This window comes from Otolemur garnettii, unplaced genomic scaffold (genome assembly GCF_000181295.1).
Source record: "Otolemur garnettii isolate 467f Iridium unplaced genomic scaffold, OtoGar3 scaffold00194, whole genome shotgun sequence".
NCBI lineage: Eukaryota > Metazoa > Chordata > Mammalia > Primates > Galagidae > Otolemur > Otolemur garnettii.
The window spans coordinates 743,303-751,084 of record NW_003852589.1 but is presented as its reverse complement, the minus strand read 5'-3'; the positions used below and the strand labels follow the sequence as shown (position 1 = coordinate 751,084).

General features: G+C 44.3%; 1 protein-coding gene across 1 annotated transcript in view; it reads right to left on the bottom strand.

The window, feature by feature from the left end:
* The window catches only part of FAM189A1 (family with sequence similarity 189 member A1), a 495,321-nt gene that overhangs the window by 383,334 nt on the left and 104,205 nt on the right, over positions 1 to 7,782 (bottom strand). The window lies entirely within an intron of this gene.

Here is a 7,782-nt window from a genome sequence, read left to right as displayed (position 1 = left end):
AAAAAAAAAAAAAAAACTCATATTCTGGCGAAATAGCCACATGGCAGCCGAAAACCATATATTCCCTTCTTGTTCTCACGCCAGTTCGTGCATTCTTTCCAAAAATCGGGACTTTTTTAAAATGCCGCCAGAAGTGGGACAAAGTGGGATTTCTGGTCACCCTACGTTATAAGAATAAAAAGAATACCAGGACTTTCTCCCTCCGCCATGTAAGGATATGACAAGTCAGCCACATGCAAAACAAGGCCGTCACCAGGAACTTAATCTGCTGGCACCCTGATCTGGGCCTTCTCAGGCTCCAGAACTGTGAGCAATAAATACCTATTCTTTAAGACACCCAGGTCTGCGTTCTATCTGTAAACAGCAGCCAAAGCTCACTGAGACACCAACCCTCCTCCCTCTCAGTTCTTTAAGCCACTGCCAAGCTTTGTCCTGCTCAAGTTTTATACATAAATAGTGAATTACAGCATTTATGCTACAGGAAATATTCACCCAACGACTACACTTTCTTTTCTCTGGAATCGCTCAGGTTCTTTAAAACATCAGCATCTTTTCATCCCCAGTGAGATTTCCTTTTTAAATCCCTCCTTAAACACTTCCTTTTGTGTGATGTCTTAGCCTTAAGTACTGAGCCTTAAAGAAAACCTGTTTTCCATTCATTGCCTTGTTTTAGGTACCTCTCCCTGACCTTTCAAAATGGCAAAATAATCTTAGGGACAAGATGGGCACCTGCTTTGAACTACCCAGCAGTAAAGGGGCCAAGGGAGGAAGCTGGTCGGTATACCCAGCTCCCAAGGCCTGGAAAGCCACACTGCAACAGAACACGTTGCCAAATTACTCACCAGGTTGAGCATCGAAATATAAAACCACTAAAAGCTAAAGTGTTCTATTTGAAAAAGAATTTTAAAACCCTAAGGTTCCACAGAACCAGCTTAAAAGCTATTGATCTATACTAGCAAAAAGCAACTGGATGAGGAGCTTTTCCCTCTGCAAAAGCCACGTTCCCCTCCACCTTGTCCACGCCACGAGGGAGCTGCATGGTATCGACGTACATACGGCTGAGCTGCCCATGAGCCATGCTGACTGGCACGTGATGTGAACAGGTAAGGCACCCATTTTTGCAAGACTGCTATAGTCCTTATTTGGCCAATGATGACTGTCTCCTCTGCCTTAAAAACAAACACCAGCCCTATCTGTCCTATTCCACAAGGAACATTCCTACCCACATGCAAATTCTCATTCTCTTCTCCAAAGAGCCTCTACCCAGGAGACCTCCGCTTCCTGTCCCTGGCTCTGCTGGTGGCTACCAGCCCTGTTCCAGACCATTAGTGAACAAAACAACCAACAGTCTGTCCCTTATGGGGTCTACATTCTAGAGCAGGGCTCCTCAAACTTTTTAAACAGAGGGCCAGTTCACTGTCCCTCAGACTCTTTGGAGGGCCGGACTGCAAGCCTCGGACGAGTCAGCTGCTAAGCAGGACAGACTGCGGCAGCAAAAACACCTGGCGGGCCGGATAAATGTCCTAGGCGGTCCCCATGTGGCCTGGGGGCCGTAGTTTGAGGACACCTGTTCTAGAGGGAGACCACCTAAGTAAGAAAATCAGGCACTTAAGAACGATGAGGGGCTCAGCGCCTGTAGCTGAGCTGGTTGAGAGGGCCAGAGTAGCTCCATTTTGTTGTTTACTGCACGAGCCCCATTCCTAGCTGTTTACTGCATAAGCTCCATTCCTAGCCCTTCACCCCAACCTCTGCCAGTAAAACCTGCAGGGCCACTCCCTGCTGCCTCCCCCACCCCTAGTCCCACAGCCATTGTGAACTATAAACTAAGTCACCTTAGGCAAACAGCTGCCATAATAAACAATAAGTTTCTATTACCTTGAAATACAGGTATTTGCCTCCAGCCACCTAATCAGGCTGCACCAACTCTAGCCCCTGGTTAAGAGACCCCCCACCCCTCACCTATACCAATCCAAATTCTCCTTTACTAATGAAATCACCAACTACCAATCAAGAGTATACTCGTAACAGACCCTACCCTTCTTGCTTTCTGTACCCCATAAAAACTTGCTCTACCCCGAGTTTGGGGCTCTTCCTCGGTGTGTACACCAGGAGAGTCCAGGCCCGGGCTTCCCGGGCCTGAATAAAACTCACTTCTTGCTTTTTACATTGGAATGTGTCTCGGACTGTTTGCTGGGACCAGTTTGAGGGAATTTCGGGTATAACATGATTACGGCATCAGCCACATACACCGAGCCTCGCGGGTTCAAATCCAGCCTGCGCCAGCTAAACAACAATGAAAACTGCAACAAAAAACAGCTGCTTGTGGCAGGCACCTATATTCCCAGCTACACAGGAGGATGAGGCAAGGGAATCGCTTAAGCCCAAGGCTGCAATTGCTGTGGGCTATGACAACATGGCACTCTACTGAGGGCAGTGCAGTGAAACTGTGTCAAAAAAAAGAATGATGAGAGCTGGGTGGGGTGAATGATGAGACCAGGTGGTGCCATGGGAAGGCCTAGTTTTTTGTGTTGTTTTGTTTTGTGTTGTGTTGTAGCTTTCTTTATTGTTGTTAAAAAACACATAACATAAACACCACATAACACACTTTCACCTTTTTTGTTGTTGTTGTTAAATCATCTCTGTGCACATTAATGTAGTCATGGGGTACAATGTGCTGGTTTTATATACAATTTGAAATATTTTCATCAAACTGGTTAACATAGCCTTCATGGCATTTTCTTAGTTATTATGTTAAGACATTTACATTCTACATTTAGTAAGTTTCACTCGTACCCTTGTAAGATGCACTGTAGGTGTGGTCCCACCAATTACCCTCCCTCCACCCATCCTCCCCTTCCTCTCCCCTCCCTTTCCCCTAATTCTTGGGCCATAATTGGGTTATAGTTTTCATATGAAAGCTATAAATTAGTTTCATAGTAGGGCTGAGTACATTGGATCCTTTTTCTTCCATTCTTGAGATACTTTGCTAAGAAGAATGTTACACTTTAACCATTTTTAAATGTACAGTACCAACTAAGGGGAACTTATAATATAACCGATCTCTAGAACTTTTTCATCTCACAAAACTAAAACTCTGTATCCCACCACCAACAGCTTTCCTGCCCTTCCGCAGCCCCCGCCACCACTCTCTACTTTCTGTCTAGGTGACTCTGATTGTTCTGCGTCCTCATGTGACTGGGTATTCTTGACTTCATGGCTGGCTTATTTCACTCATTGTAATGTCCTCAAGCTACGTTCCTCCCACCCCAGCATATGTCACTTTCTTTCCTTTCTAAGGCTGAATAATATCCCGTCTATGCCACATTTTCTTTATCCATTCATCTGCTAATGGACACTTGGGTTGTTCCCACCTTTTGGCTTCAGTGAACACAGATGTTCAAACATCTTGAGATCCTGCTTTCAGGGAAGGCCTAACCTTAAACAGCCATCAGGGGCCCACTGGGAAGCTGCCTTCTGAGGAAAGCCCTGAAGATTCTGGAGCCACAAGAACAGCCGGGGTCCAGGGAGCAAACCAGGCACTGAGCTGGGTGGGGAAGGACATGAGGAGCCCCAGGAGGTGACAGCAGACAGGGAGAAGGCCAGAGAGCCAGAAGGAGAGGAGACCTGGGAGTTAGGGTGGGACAGGGAGCCTTGCAGGGTCATGACACGCTGATGTCCGTTTTAAAGAATGGCTGGGGCTTCTGGGCAGAGAGCAAACTGTGGGGAGGGCACAGATGGGCAGGGTGAGCAGTGGGAAGGTGCCGCACTCCCAGACAGGATGCAGCAGGAGGAAGAGGCAGATCGTCTTGTGATTTATCTTCTTAATGGGCTGTGTGGGATGTGAGGGTGGGTCAAGGGTGACTCCCATGTGCACAGCCTGAAAAGAGTGGAGTCGCCAGTGAGTGGAGGCAGGAAGTCTTCTAAAGGGGCTTTCTGGACAGGCCAACTCTGACAAGTCCCAAAGCCTCCACTCCACAGCCGCCTTCCCGCCGGCCACTCTCCTGCGCTTCCCCTTCACCTTTCACAGGCTGCCACATCCTCCCTTTCCTTGGCAGGGACCTCTGTGGCTCAGTCCACCTTCTACGTAGGGAAAAAGTCCCAATTTTAACCTGTTTCCTGGCATCATTTTATCGGTAGCTATGCAACCCACACCTACATTTTTCAGAACTATTTCCACAAACTGCAGAGGACTCAAAATCACCTTTTTTCTAAGACAAATTTCTTCAAGCACAGGGCCATCTGGGCCAGAGTGCATTAAAAGAGTAAGGAATGGAGAGTAAAAACATGAATTATGAACCAGAGCAGCTGGCTCGACATTTCCAGAGGCCTTTGTCAGTTCCCCCAAAGCTCCCCGTCATCATGTCCTTCAACCAGGCAGAATGGACAGAACAATGTCACCCACGACCCTAACAAGAGCCCCAACTGTCCTCACCTCCCTCCTATGGACTCTGAGTCAGCATAAAAACCTGCCATGAATATCTTCTTGAGAATGTTAGAAAAGGAAGTTTTGACACCTGTTAAAGGAATTTTAAGAAGTCACAGTTATAATAAGGAAGGACTTACCAAAGTGTCAAATAATCATGACATAATCTACTCAACCACTCAACAAATCCTGATTAAAGGCAGGAATTCTAGCCAGATGGCATAGGGAGGCCAGGTTGTGTCAGGCCTGAGTCCTAGTCCTAATCCTAACACCGTGCCTTGCATCTTGCGTTTGGTAGATAAGAGATTCCCAAATAGAAGCAGTAAGATTCACTGGGGACCTGGGAACCGTGAGTACTAATGTCCAAGGGCACTGGAAGATGGATGTGCCAACTCAAGACAAGACAGAAGATTCACTTTTTCACTGTTTTGTTCTATATAAGCCACAACCAGATGATGGCCACCGACACTGATGAGGGTAATCTCTGCTCAGTCTACTGATTCAAATACTCATCTCTTACAGAAACATCCTCACGCCCTTAAAGCATGTCCTGCCAGTGATCTGGGCATCCCTTACCCCAGGCAAGTTGACACATAAAATTAACTATCACAAACCACAAAGAACTGGATTCTGCCAACACCTAAATGAGCAAGGAAATGGATTCTCCCCAAGGGGCCACAGGACGGGACAAAACCTCGGCTGTAATCCACTGAGTAAGTCCTGTGTTGAACTTCTCATCCGCAAAACTGTGAAATAATGAATCTGGGTTGTTTTGAGCTACTAAATGGGTGGCAATTTGTAACAGCAGCAGTAGAAAACTAATTCAGTCACTTTAAATAACAGGTCCTAGCAGCTGGTCCAGCCAACAAGGGACCTAGATGTCCATTTTCACCACCATCATTTGCCACAGTCCTGGAAGTTCTAGGGAGAGCAATCAGATAAGAGAAAGAAATAAAGGTCAAACTGGAGAGGGAGAAGTCCAGTGTTCCTCGTTTGCAGACAATATGACTTTTTATCTAGGAAAACTTAAAGACTATGTACATGGGCGCACACACCTCTTAGATTTGATAAATTCAGCAAAGGTGCAGAATACAAAATCAACCTGCAAAAATGAGTACATTTCTACATGCCAACAGCAAACGATCTGAAAAAGAAACTAGGCTATGTTGACCAGTTTGATGAAAGCATTTCAGACTGTGTGTAAAACTAGCACACTGTACCCCAGAATTGCATTAATGTACACAGCTATGATTTAATTAAAAAAAAAAAAAGAAACTAGGAAAGTAGTATCATTTACACTAGTTACCAATAGAATAAAATATTTGGGAATAAAATTAACTAAAGAAATGAAAGATCTCCTCAATGAAAACTAGAAAATGATGATGAAAGAAATTGAAGAGGACCTGAAAAACAAAAAGACATTCCATGCTCCTGGGTTGGAAGAATCAGTATTGTTAAATCTCCACACTACCCAAAGCAATCTACAGATTCAGTGCAATCCCCATCAAAATGCTAATGACATTCTTCATAGAAACAGAAAAATAATCCTAAAACTCACATGGAATCAGAAAACATCCAGAATAGCCAAAGCCATCCAGAGCAAAAAGAACAAAACTAGAAGAATCACTTTACCTCATTCCAAATTATGCTACAGAGCTCTAGTAACCAAAACAACATGGCACAGATATAAAAACAGATGCATCAACCAATGTAACAGACTATAGAGAACCCAGAAATAAATTAATACATCTATAGTAAACCACATTCAACAAAGCTGCCGAAAATTTACATTGGGAAAAGGACAGTCTCTTCAATAAATGGTGCTGGGAAAACCAGATACCCATATGGTGAAGAGCAAAACTAGATCCCTACCTCTCGTCAGAGAAAAATGTGAAATCAATATATATCATAAAGTCTTAAATATAAGACCTGAAACTGCAAAAGTACTAACAAAGAACACTTGGGGGACACTCCAGGGCATTGGTCTGGGCAATGATTTCTTGGCTAATATCTGAAAAGCAGAGGCAAGTAAAGCAAAATTGGACAAATGTGATCACAGCAAGCAAAAAGCTTCTGCACAGCAAAGAAACCAATCAACAAAGTCAGGCGACAACCCACAGAACAGGAGAAAATATTGTAAAATATCCATTTGACAAGGGATGAATAACTAGAATATATAAGGAGCTCTAACAACTCAGTAGGAAAAAAATCAAATAATCTGATTTTAAAATGGCAAAAGATCTGAACAGATGTTTCTCAAAAGAAGAGAAACAAATGGCCAACAGGTATATGGAAAAAGTGCTCAACACTGTTAGTTATCAGAGAAATGAAAATAAAAACTACAATGAGACATCATCTCACCCCAGTTAAAATGCCTTTATCAAAAAAACAGCCAATAGGCAGGTGCCTGTAGCTCAGTGGTTATGGTGCCAGTCACATACACCAAAGCTGGCGGGTTTGAACCCGGCTGGGGCCAGCTAAACAACAATGGCAACTACAACAAGAAAATAGCTGGGCATTGTGGCGGGCACCTGTAGTCCCAGATACTTGGGAGGCTGAGGCAAGAGAATCATGTAAGCCCAAGAGTTTGAGGTTGTTGTGAGCTGTGACATCACCGCACTCTACAGAGGGTGGCATAGTGAAACTCTGTCTCAATAAAAAAGACAGCCAATAACGAGTGCTGGTGAGGATATGGAGAAAGGGGAGCCTCAAACACGTTGGTGGAAATGCGAATTAGTGCAGCCACAATGGAGAACAGTACGGAGGTGCCTCAAAAAACTGTATGACTCAGCAATCCCATTGCCAGGTATATATCTGAAAGAAAGGAAATCAGTAGTTCCTAAAGATATCTGCTCTCCCATGTTTACTGCAGCACTATTCACAAAAGCCAAGATTCAGAATCATCCTGGGTGTCCATGGGCAGATGATGGATAAAGAAATTGTGGTCCATACACACAATGGAATATTATGCAGTCACAAAAAGAACAAAATCCTGTCATTGGCAACAGCGTGGATGGCACTGGAGAGCATCATGTTAAGTGAAATGAGCCAAGCACAGAAACCCAAACCTCGCGTGTTCTCACTCATCTGTGAGAGCTAAATGTGAAAACCACTGACCTCATGGAGACAGAGTAGAATGATGGTAGACGGAGGCTGGGAAGGGCAACAGGGAGAGGAGAAGAGAGCGGGGTGGTAAATGAGCACACAAATTTAATTAGTTAGACAGAATGATCAACATTTGATAGTACAACAAAGTGATATAGTCAACAGTTAAGTTACAGTAACTCAAAGAGCGGAATTAGAATATTGCTAACACAAAGAAATGCTAAGTGCTTGAGGTGATGAATATCCCTGGTTAC